The following is a 12598-nucleotide window of genomic DNA, read 5'->3' on the forward strand; positions in this document are numbered from 1 at the left end:
AATAGAAAACCCAGAAGTGAACCCACAATTATATGGTCGATTAATCTTCAATAAAGGAGGCAAGAATATACAATAGGGAAAAGGACAGTCTCTTCAACAAACGGTGCTGGGAAAACTGGACAGCTACATGCAAAAGAATGAAACTGGACCACTTACACCATATACAAATATAAATTCAAAATGGATTAAAGACCTAAATGTGAGACCTGAAACTACAGAAATTCTAGAAGAGAACACAGGCAGTAACTTCTTTGACATTGGCCGTAGCAACTTCTTTCTAGATATGACTCCTGAGGCAAGGGAAAGAAGAGCAAAAGTAATTTATACTGTTTTTTAATGTTATACACCATATATTTAAGTTTAATAAATTAGAAAATGAAGTATAAAAATAAGATGTCAGATAATTCAACTTCTTAAATATATTTAATCTTGAAATGAGATCGCACTTCTAGAACATTCAAGTTGATTCACATTAATACAAATTAGAATCTTTCTACTGCATCCTTAATTGCTTAGCATTCTAAAAGATGTGCTCCACCAAATCAGACAGTAGAATGATACACATCATAAAGGCATTCTCCTTGAGACAGTAAATCAAAACACTTGTATAAAATGTTACAAGGGAATGTGAGAGGTTAAAATATGGTACCCATCCAGAGAGACCGTCTAAATGGTGGACATTCTTCTGCTGTGTCCTGCCACAACCCCTACCTCAGTCAAGCCTCTAAACAAGACCAAACAAACCTATTTAGTGTGAACTCTGGTTGGTCCAGCTAAAGAAACGTCATATTTACATTTTATTTCCCCTTTGTTGCAATGTCATCTCAAATCATTTTAGAAGGCTATACAACAATGCTACTCCTGTTTCTAAAAGTGATATATCTTCTTGTCTGGAATTGTCTTTAGCTTAAATGGAACAATAAGTTCTTTCACTGTTAATCAATATTCATTCTCAGAGTATATTTTACCTTTAGAAATTACAAAAGGCATTCAGATCCAAGTCTGAAAGAAGAGTGCATGAACAATCTGGATAATAATAACGGTTAGGGTCAAACCTAAAATACTACTTATTAATTGTTTTCTCCATTCGTATCTGAGTCCTGGAAAACGTCCCACAGTGTCTAATCTAAATCTCTAGTATCTTTAAATTCCAATCCCTCCCCAAAGACTTTGATCAATCAATGATCTGATACTCTATTTTTTTCTTAAAGTAATCTCTACACCCAGCGTGGGGCTTAAACTCTCGACCCTGAGATCAAGAGTTACATGCTCTACCTACTGAGCCAGCCAGGCTCATACTCTTTACGAATCTTTCACTGAAAGATGTGAGCTTGTTTGACTTCACTACTCTCCATGCTAAGATTTCTCTGAATCCAGGGGCACCTGGCTGGCTCAGTCGGAAGAGCATGGGAGTTCAAGCCCCATGCTAGGTATAGAGATTACTAAAAAAAAAAATTAAACTTTAAGATTTCTCTGAATCCACATTCCCATCCCTTCTCCTAAAATCAGCTTCTCTGTGTGTGCTTCTGAGCATGTGCCTATACAAGATAATGTCCACAATTTCCTTCTGTAAATGGTTCATTGCTGCATTTGCAGAGAGGCATGTGATCTCTCTGCTTGTAATTTAAAGTTAACCCCACTTAGAATTCAAATCACACAAGTCTAAAGTATGTGAGCAGGAAGATGCCTTCTTAGAAGTCCACTAATCTTATCCTCTACTTCTAACAATGAAGAAGCCAAGACCCAAGGAGTGTGACTTACTTAAAGCCACAGCCAATTAGGAGCAAAGCTGAGATCAGGTCTTACTGCTTATCATTCTACAGCTGAGTTTCAAGGGTGTTAGAACTTACCAAATAGGTTAATATTTCCAATCCCCCAGGCTCATGATCTCTCATGATCATCGTAATGAACCATTAGAGAGACTGAGTGTACGTGGACACAGTGCTAACCAGATATTAACAGAGGAAGTTCAGTGCGAGGCCTACTTTGAAAAAGGAGCCTATGTGCAGAAGGGGTAGCACAGAATCAAAATACAACTGAGCTGACTTACTTACCTTTCAGAAGTGTGACGTCAGTGTCTGCTCCTCGTCTAAGCTTGAACTCTGAGTCCACACCACGGCAAGGGCAGCACATACTGTCGATCACACTCTTCGGTTTTCTTCTAAAACTGTGAGCTGAAAAGGGAAGACATTATTTTTGATTACCCTTGCTGTGGATACAAACAATTTCTCTAAGTAAAGATTCTGCATGAGAAGAGAAAAATACGCCAGTCTTTTACTAGCCCTGTAACAGGAACCCTTCCAGCCACCGCACACCCTTGGGAGAAATAAGCCTAGACTTAAAGATGGTCTGGGCTTTATATGCTGCAAACCCTCTGTGATGTCATCAGCTGTGACCATTTGGTGACTTCACACTGTAATTTCCTGGGATTCAGTGGCCAGAGATACTGATCAACCTTTCTGCTTACTTAAGCTACTGTCCCTGAGGTTAATGAAATAAATATCCTGTTAGCCCTATATCCACGGATATAGAAATGTTCCCCACTTGCTACTTAATGATTCCAGTGAGGGATGAATATCCTGGCACTAGGTGGCAAGGGACAGTTTGGATTTTGTATAGCACTGTCACTCAAGTAGCTGTGAACAGCCTATATAAAACTGGATTGAAGGACGCCTGGGTGGCTTAGTCGGTTGAACATCTGCCTTCGGCTCAGGTCATCATCCCAGGGTCCTGAGATTGAGTCCCGTGTCAGGCTCCTTGCTCAGTGGGGAGCCTGCTTCTCCCTCTGCCTGCTGCTCCCCCTGCTTGTACGCTTTCTCTCTGACAAATAAAATCTTAAAAAAATAAAACTGGACTGAGTCACTTAAGATGCTAAGCAAGGAACAATTTATACACATATTCAAGAAAGATCCAATTTATAGAAGCATACATGTTTAGTACACATGGCTAGAGCCTCAATTTATTCAAAGTGGCAAAGGTCTTGAACCATATCTTGATTACATAAACCATCAAGGTAATCCTGGCCCTAAACCTGACCACTTGCATATTGCCAAAATACAACACAGCACCTGTTGCATCAAAACTGGAGGGAAAATGACTATTGGTTAGGGGCTAAAAGATTTAACAGAGTAGGGCGCCTGGGTGGCTCAGTTGGTTAAGCGACTGCCTTCGGCTCAGGTCATGATCCTGGAGTCCCGGGATCGAGTCCCGCATCGGGCTCCCCGCTCAGCGGGGAGTCTGCTTCTCCCTCTGACCCTCTCCCCTCTCATGCTCTATCTCATTCTCTCTCTCAAATAAATAAATAAAATCTTAAAAAAAAAAAAAAAGATTTAACAGAGTAACAGCAGAAAGAGGTACAGGATATTCCCTCTCGTTGCAGCTCTCTTCCTCAGATCTCCACAGTGCTCTCTCCCTACTTCCTTCATCTCTTATGTCACCTTCTCAATGAGGTGTCCAATCCACCTGAAGGTGCAAATCCCCACAGCCACCCCATGCCCTACCCCCCTCTCCTGCTTGCATGTGCAGGAAAGCTCGGATCATTATCCCTTATGATATATATGTGTCTCTTTGGTCTTATTTTTTCATTCTCCCCCACTAGAATGTGAGCCACCTGTGAGCAGGATTTTTTTAAAAAGATTTTTATTAGTTATTTGACAGAGAGCACAGGTAGGCAGAGTGGCAGGCAGAGGGAGAGGGAGAAGCAGGCTCTCCGCTGAGCAGGGAGCCCGACACGGGACTAGATCTCAGGACCCTGGGATCATGACCTGAGCCAAAGGCAGATGCTTTTTTTAATTTTATTTTATTATGTTATGTTAGTCACCATACAGTACATCATTAGCTTTTGATGTGGTGATCCACGATTCATTGTTTTCGTATAGCACCCAGTGCTCCATGCAGTACGTGCCCTCTTTAATACCCATCACTGGGCTAACCCATCCCCCCACTGCCCTCCCCTCTAGAACCCTCAGATTGTTTCTCATAGTCCACAGTCTCTCATGGTTTGTCTTTCCCTCCAATTTCCCCCCCCCTTCATTTTTCCCTTCCTTCTCCTAATGTCCTCCACGCTATTCCTTATGTTCCACAAATAAGTGAAACCATATGATAACTGACTTTCTCTGCTTGACTTATTTCACTTAGCCTAATCTCCTCCAGTCCCATCCATGTTGATGTAAAAGTTGGGTATTCATCCTTTCTGATGGCTGAGTAATATTCCATTGTATATATGGACCACATCTTCTTTATCCATTCATCTGTTGGAGGGCATCCCGGCTCTTTCCACAGTTTGGCTATTGCGGACATTGCTGCTATGAACATTGGGGTGCATATGGCCCTTCTTTTCACTACATCTGTGTCTTTGGGGTCAACACCCAGGAGTGCAATTGCTGGGTCATAGGGTAGCTCTATTTTTAATTTTTTGAGGCACCTCCCCACTGTTTTCCAAAGTGGCTGTACCAACTTGCATTCCCACCAATAGTGTAAGAGGGTTCCCCTTTCTCCACAACCTCTCCAACATTTGTTGTTTCCTGCCTTGTCAATTTTTGCCATTCTAACTGGTGTAAGGTGGTATCTCAATGTGGTTTTGATTTGATTTTCCCTGATGACAAATATTTTTTCATGTGTCTGTTAGCCATTTGTATGTCTTCTTTAGAGAAGTGTCTGTTCATGTCTTCTGCCCATTTTTTGACTTGATTATTTGTTTTTTGGGTGTTGAGTTTGAGAAGTTCTTTGTAGATCTTGGATACCAGCCCTTTATCTGTAGAGTCATTTGCAAATATCTTCTCCCATTCTGTGGGTTGCCTCTTTGTTTTGTTGACTGTTTCCCCGGAAGGCAGATACTTAACCAACTGAGCCACCCAGGTGCCCCTGAGCTGGGATGTTTTTTTCAACAACAATCAGCTTAAACAATATTCAACATTTTGCCGGGGTGGGGGGGGTTGCTTTTTTGTTTTGTTTTGTTTTGCTTCAGTATTTTAAAACATATTGCAGATATATGATTTCACACATAAATCTTAAGCAATACAAACCATACATTCTACTATAACAAACACTCTAACAGATAAGGGCTTTAAAAGACCCAAATATTATCATTGCATCTAAGAAATTATAATTACAGTCAACCCTTGAACAAAATAGGTTTGAACTACATGGGTCCACTTATACACAGATTTTTTTTTTCGAAACAGCACAGTATTGTAAATGTATTTTCTCTTCCTTATGACTTTCTTAATATGACTTTCTCTTCCCTAACTTACTTTATTGTAAGAATATAGCATATAATACATATACAAAATATGTATTTATGTTACTGGTAAGGCTTCTGGTCAACAGTAGGCTATTAGTAGTTAAGTTTTGGGGGAGTCAAAAGTTATACTTGGATTTTTGATTGCATGAGGGAGTCAGTACCCCTAATTCCCCTCATTGTTCAAGGGTCAACTATATTGCCTAATACCACATGAAAATACCCATGTACAATATTCCTGGTTGACCTAAATATGTCTCTCAAATTTGATTTGTTCTTATTAGGATCCAAACAAGGATCATCCACAGAATTGGCTGAATAATGATGTAATCCTCTTTTCATCTATAACATCCCCTTAACCCTTTTTATTTGCCATTTCTTTGATGAAAATATTGGATCATTTGTCCTGTAGAATTACTCACATTCTGGATTTTTCTGGAGGCATCCTTGTCCTGAACAAATTCCATTATAATCAGAATATCTCGTAGTGAGATCTATAGACTTGGTTAGATTCAGGCTAGATTATCTTAGCAAGAATGTTTTATACTTGATGCTTTGTACTCCTATTACATCATATCAGAACACACATGATATCTGTTTCACACACTGCTGATATAAGCATTGGTCAGGGGGCACCTGGGTGGCTCAGTCAGCTAAGCGTCTGCTTTCAGCTTAGGTCATGATCCTGGAGTTCTGGGATTGAGCCCAGCATCGGGCTCCCTGCTCAGCAGGGAGTCTGCTTCTCCCTCTGCCCCTCACCCTGCTACAGCTCTCTCTCACTCTGTCTCTCTCTCAAATAAATAAATAAAATAAAAATAAAGATTGGTCAGTGGGTCATATTATTCTTACCGTGATTCACCCACATTATAAAATTTCCCATCGTTCTTTTACTTAAATTTTACTAAATTTGCATGGCTTACTCTTTTATTATTGATATGAAATTCATACTCTACATAATTTATCATTTTAAAGTATACGAGTCATTGCTTTTTAAGTTTGTTCACAAAATTGTGCACCCATCACCACAATCAATTTTAGAATATTTTCATCATCCCCAAAATAAAGTCCATACCCATTAGCAGTCATTCCCCATTCCCCCAACCCCCAGCCCCTGACAACTTCTAATCTACTTTTTTTCTCTATGGATTTACCTCTTCTGGACATTTCTTGTGAATAGGATCATGCAATATGTATTCTTTTGTGTCTGCCTTTTTAAAAGTACTATATTTTCAAGGTTAATCCATGTTGTATCATGTATCCATACTTCATTCCATGCAATGACGAAATAAAAATCCATGGTATGGATATAGTACATTTTATTTAAATGTTCATCAGTTGATGGACATTTGGGTCATTTCTCCCTTTTAGCTTTATGAATAATGCTGCTATGAACATCATGTACAAGTTTTTGTTTGAATATCTGTTTTCGGTTCTCTGTTATTTATACCCAGGAGTGGAATTGCTGATCACGTAGTCACTCTATGTTTAGCTTTTCATGGAATTGCCAAATGGCTTTCCCAGGTGTCCACACCATTTACATTCCCACTAGCAGGGTATGTGAGATCCAGTTCTTGACATCCTCACTGCAAATTGCTATTTTCCATTTTATTTTTAATATAGCCATCTTGCTAAGTAGGAAGTGGTATCTCCATGTTGTTTTAAATTGTATTTTCCCAATGACTAATGATGTTGATCATCTTTTCTTGTGCTCATTGGTCATTAGCATGGAGGGACCAATGGATTTGCAGCATGAGAGCCCCATGTGTGTGAATCCATCTTGTGAAACCCTGGTTCACAATGGCAAAGCCAGTGAGTCTCTTTGTACCGCAGTTTCCCGACACAATGAGTAGTAACTGAATCTGTGTCTGTCCAGGGAAGGGGGACAGAAAAAAGGCTTTGGCTTGGATCTCTGCGTGAGGAAATGGCCCTTACTCCCTAAAGGGAAGGACAGGAAACACAGGGAGAAATCCAGAGGGGCAGCTGAGATCCAGAGGCCAGGGATGGGTCAGGTAATTCAAATTCCACTCTGCCTGGTGGGGAAGGTGAGGCAGAGCATTCACCCCTCCCTCCACCCTCTGGGAGTGGAAGGCAGCAGGGTTTTGTGAGATTTCCTGTGTTGACCTGAAATGCAAAAAGGCAGCTGCCTGACCAGGACAAAACCCCTCAGGGTCCTCTTTGTCTTCCTTCCACCCAAACAATTAGGGAATGGGTGAGAAAAAGGGGCTGTGAGTCAGAGCTTGAGCCGGGCTGGGAGCAGCCAGACAGCAGGCGGTCTTGAGGGGACTATGCAGGTGTTGGCAGGGGTGACTTCAGTTTTCCCTGGAAATATGTCTGAATTCCTCTATTTGTGAACATGTTTTTTAATAATAATCAAGAAAGGACTGCATTTGTCAATGGAAATAAGGAGAGTCAACAAAAATATCTTCACAGTTGACTGTTCAGTAACCAAATAGCTGGAGGACCCATGAACCTGGGGAGCTCCTTCGACGACTGTTTTAAAAGATCTTTATTTGCATCCATCTCTCTGTCTCTCTCCTTAGGTTACAACCTGCTGGGAGGATCCACGCACCCAATGAACACCCCTCATGTCTGAGTGGCCGCATCACCTGTTAGGTTCGTGTTCCTCCCGTCATCTACACGTGTCTCCATTATGGGAGCATTCTTTTGCAAGAGCAACGTGTTCCTCTTTCAATAGTTAGGAAGAAATAAATCAAGACGGCGGTCAGGCAGGAGAACCCTGCCAGTCGCTGTGATTCCTTCGGACCCAGCACATCCCCATCCACCTAGGCGGTGTGGACACCGCCTGCAGCAGCCCCGGACCCACGCAAGGAGCGCTGGCTCCCCAGCAGGTCCTTGGCAGAGGGCGGGAGGGAGGTGACGGGGCGGAAGGAGCGCCTGCTCCCCCGGATGCCGACTCTCACCTGGGGAGGGAGCAATTAAAGTTTTCATAACCTCAGGCATAAGAATGATGCAAACTTGTAACATCGTTTGGAAGTGTACTTATTTAAACTTCTTTTCCCTCTAAGTAGTTTTGCGACTGTTGAACGGTACATTTTCGATTTGTTTCAGCACATTCATCGTCTTGCCGGCAGGGACCCTACAAGGGGACAAATTGATTTTCCGGAGCAAACGGCAAAACACGGCTTTCCGCTCTGACTTTCCCAAGTCCACCTCTCTCCGCCCCTTCTTGCACCTGGGACCTTCTGAGGCTGTCCCACCCCTCCCTTGGGCGGGGCCAACACCGAGGAACCCGGATTCTCACCCCCTCCCCCAAGACCCCGTACCTCCAGCCCCCGCCGGCTCCGTAGAATAGGAGGAGACGCCGACGCGGGGGGGAGGGGCTGCGGCCTAGCCGGGGCCTCGAGGGCGCTGCTTTACGACTGAGATGGGCTGGGGTCGCAGTCCCACCGTCTCCCCCGGCGTGAGCGCCGGAGCTCACCTGGTTTTTCCCGCAGGCCCGCGGCCTCCGTCAGGTGGGTCCCTTGGCCTTTGTCCCTTTGCCTTTCCTTTCCTTTCTGGGACGGGAGGGGGCCCGGGGCCAGGGGCCGGGTTTGGGCGGCCCTTCCGAGCCTGAGGACCTTCCCTGTCCCCTAGCGTGTGGGCAGCCTGTGCCCGGCTTGCGACCTAGGCCCTCGGTGGCTGCAGCCCCGACGGCTTGGAGGGACAGGCTGGGGGGAGGGGGGCGAGGCGGGGCGAAGTTGGGCGTTTGGGCGAGCCTGGTCGGGCGTGAACGCCGAGATTGGACCGCCGCCTACGTTCTAAGTTCTGTGCCCTGGCGCGGGTAGGGGAGAGAGCCTGGTCGTAGCGCCCCTGGGGCCTCCGCGGCGGGCGGGCGGGCCTGGGAGCGTTTCCCTGTGGCTGTGGGTGGGCCGGCGGATTCCTGGATCCCTTCTCCCCTCTCCTCCCCATTTGCGTGGCCGCGGGAGGTTCCGCTTGGTCGGTTTGGATGGAGGGCTCCTCAGAATGTATCCCGAGAGCAGTAACGTTTCGTGTAAAGAAACATGCTGCTTCTAGGGACTGAGGAAAAAATAGGTGTCCTTCTTGGCCGTGTTGGGCTCAATCCTCTACTCATTTCTGACAAACTTTCTTGAAAATCTTGCAAAAAAACCCGTTCCAGCGACTGGCCTAGGAAACTATTCCGTCCTATAAATTGTTTATTTAAATCAGAGAGGGAGACAAACCATAAGAGACTTAATCTTAGGAAACAAACTGAGGGTTGCTGGAGGGGAGGGGCGTGGGGGAGATAGGGTAACTGGGTGATGGACGTTGAGGAGGACACGTGATGTAAATTAAAAAATAAAAATAAATAAAAAGTAAGTAAATGGTTTATTTAAGTGAAACCATTGGATTCACACAATAGGTTGCAAAAGAATATGAGATGTCATTCACATTATTTTAAATGGACTGATAGGACTTGTGAGACCAGGCTTAATTTTCACAAGTCGATTGTGCTCTTCCTGATTTGTAACTTAGCAGGGGAGCTAAATTTGAAGAGGTCAAGTGACCTGAGTGAAGAAATCCAAGCTCTTTATTTAAATTTAAATGCAATTTCGTTGACATATAGTGTATTATTAGTTTGAGGTACAATTTAGTGATTCATTAGTTGTGTATAACATCCAGTGGTCATTCATTAAATGCCCTCCTAATGCCCATCACCCAGTTACCCCATCCCCCCACCTACCTCCCTTCCAGCAAACCTTAGTTTGTTTCCTAGAGTTAAGATTGTCTCTTAACGATTTGCCTCCCTCTCAATTTTCATCTTATTTTATTTTCCTTCCCTTCCCCTATGTTCATCTGTTTTGTTTCTTAAATTCCACATATGAGTGAAATCCTGTGGTATTTGTTCTTCTCTGACTTACTTTGCTTAGCATAGTACCCTCTAGTTCCATTCATGTCATCGCAAATGGCAAGGTTTCATTCTTTTTGATGGCTGAGTAATATTCCAGTGTGTGTGTGTGTGTGTGTGTGTGTGTGTGTGTGTGTGTGTGTGTGTACGTACGTACGTACACCACATCTTTATGCATTCATCTGTTGATGGACATCTGGGCTGTTTCCATATTTTGGCTATTGTGGACATTGCTGTTACAAACATTGGGGTGCATGTGCCCCTTCGAATCACTATTTTTGTATCCTTTGGGTAAATACCTAATAGTGCAATTGCTGGGTCGTAGGGTAGTTCTATTTTTAACTTTTTGAGGAACCTCCATACTGTTTTCCAGAGTGGCTACACCAGTTTGCATTCCCACCAGCAGTGTAAGAGGGTTCCTCTTTCTCTGCATCCTCACCAGCATTTGTTGTTTCCTGTGTTGTTCATTTTAGCCATTCTGACAGGTGTGAAGTGGTATCTCAGTGTAGTTTTGATTTGTATTTTCCTGAAGCCCAGTGATGTTGAGCATCTTTTCATGTGTCTGTTAGCCATCTGGATGTCTTTGAAAAAATGTCTATTCATGTCTTCTACCCATTTCTTTTTTTTAAAAAAAGATTTTATTTATTTCACAGAGAGACACAGCGAGAGAGGGAACACAAGCAGGGGGAGCGGAAGAGGGAGAAGCAGGCTTCCCACCAAGCAGGGAGCCCAGTATGGGGCTCAATCCGAGGACCCTGGGATCATGACCTGAGCTGGAGGCAGACGCTTAACGGCTAAGCCACCCAGGCGCCCCATGTCTTCTGCCCATTTCTTAACTAGATTTTTTTGGGGGGGTATTGAGTTTGATAAGTTTTTTTTAAAAAGACTTTTTAATTTATTTGACAGAGAGAGACACAGCGAGAGAAGGAACACAGCAGGGGGAGTGGGAGAGGGAGAAGCAGGCCTCCCGCTGAGCAGGGAGCCAGATGCGGGTTTCCATCCCAGGACCCTGGGATCATGACCTGAGCCGAAGGCAGACGCTTAGCGACTGAGCCACCCAGGCGCCCCGAGTCTGGTAAGTTCTTTAGAGATTTTGGATACTAACCCTTTATCAGATATGTCATTTGCAAATATCTTCTCCCATTCTGTAGGTTGCTTTTTAGTTTTGTTCTTTCCTTCGCTGTGCAGAAGCTTTTTACCTTGATGAAGTCCCAATAGTTTATTTTTGCTTTTGTTTCCCTTGCCTTTGGAGACATGTCTAGCAAGAAGTTGCTGTGGCCAAGGTCAGAGAGGTTGCTGCCTGTGTTCTCTTCCAGGATTTTGATGGATTCCTGTCTCATACTTAGGTCTTTCATCCATTTTGTGTTTATTTTTGTGTACGCTGTAGGAAGTGGTCCAGTTTCATTCTTCTGCATGTGGCTGTCCAATTTTCCCAACACCGTTTGTTGAAGAGACCGTCTTTTCTCCATTGGATATTCTTTCCTGCTTTGTCGAAGATTACTTGATCATAGAGTTGAGGGTCCATTCCTGGGTCCTCTATTCTGTTCCACTGATCTATATGTGTCTGTTTTTGTGCCAGTACCATACTGTCTTGATCACTACAGCTTTGTAATACAGCTTGAAGTCTGGAATTGTGATGCCTCCTGCTTTGGTTTTCTTTTTCAGCATTCCTTTGGCTATTCGCGGGGAGCTTTTCTGGCTCCATACAAATTTCAGGATTGTTCCAGCTCTGTGAAAAATGTTGATGGTATTTTGATAGGGATTGCATTGAATGTGTAGGTTCCTTTGGGTAGGTAAGACATTTTAACAATATTTGTTCTTCCAATGCATGAGCGTGGAATGTTTTTCCATTTCTTTGTGTCTTCCCCAATTTCTTTCATAAGCAATCTATAGTTTTCAGAGTACAGATCCTTTCCCTCTTTGGTTAGGTTTATTCCTAGGTCTCTTACGGTTTTTGGTGCAATTGTAAATGGGATCGATTCCTTGATTTCTCTTTCTTCTGCCTCATTGTTAGTGCTGACTTCTGTGCATTGATTTTAAATCCTGAGACTTTGCTGAATTCCTGTATCAGTTTTAGCAATTTTTGCGTGAAATCCAGCCTCTTATATTCCTGTGTATTTAAAACTTTTAAGAGCTTGCCATTAGTTCTATGACCTTACTGTATTTCACTCATTAAATGGTTCCTTCTGTAGCATCAGAACTCCCATAAATCCGTTCTGTCCACATTTGATTATTTATGACACATGTCACACCTTGTTCAGTCCCTAGTGAAATCTGAAAAAAGAAGTAGGTTATATAATTTACAGAAATGAACAAAGGTCAAAAGTTTATCTTTACACATGTGTTTGTGTGTCACATGCCTATCCAGATACACATGTCCTTTTGGCCATTCATGAACAAAAAAATGTAGGTGGAAGGACCATGCTGTTGTTTGTGTTTACTCCGAGGGAGTAGAATTTTGATGAGACTCTTTCAGACCATATTTTAACCACATCTCTGTTCTTTTAAAGACG

The sequence above is a fragment of the Eumetopias jubatus genome, unplaced genomic scaffold (genome assembly GCF_037043125.1).
Source record: "Eumetopias jubatus isolate StellerSeaLion01/CBP00866 unplaced genomic scaffold, mEumJub1_p1.0 scaffold_11, whole genome shotgun sequence".
Taxonomy (NCBI): Eukaryota; Metazoa; Chordata; class Mammalia; order Carnivora; family Otariidae; genus Eumetopias; species Eumetopias jubatus.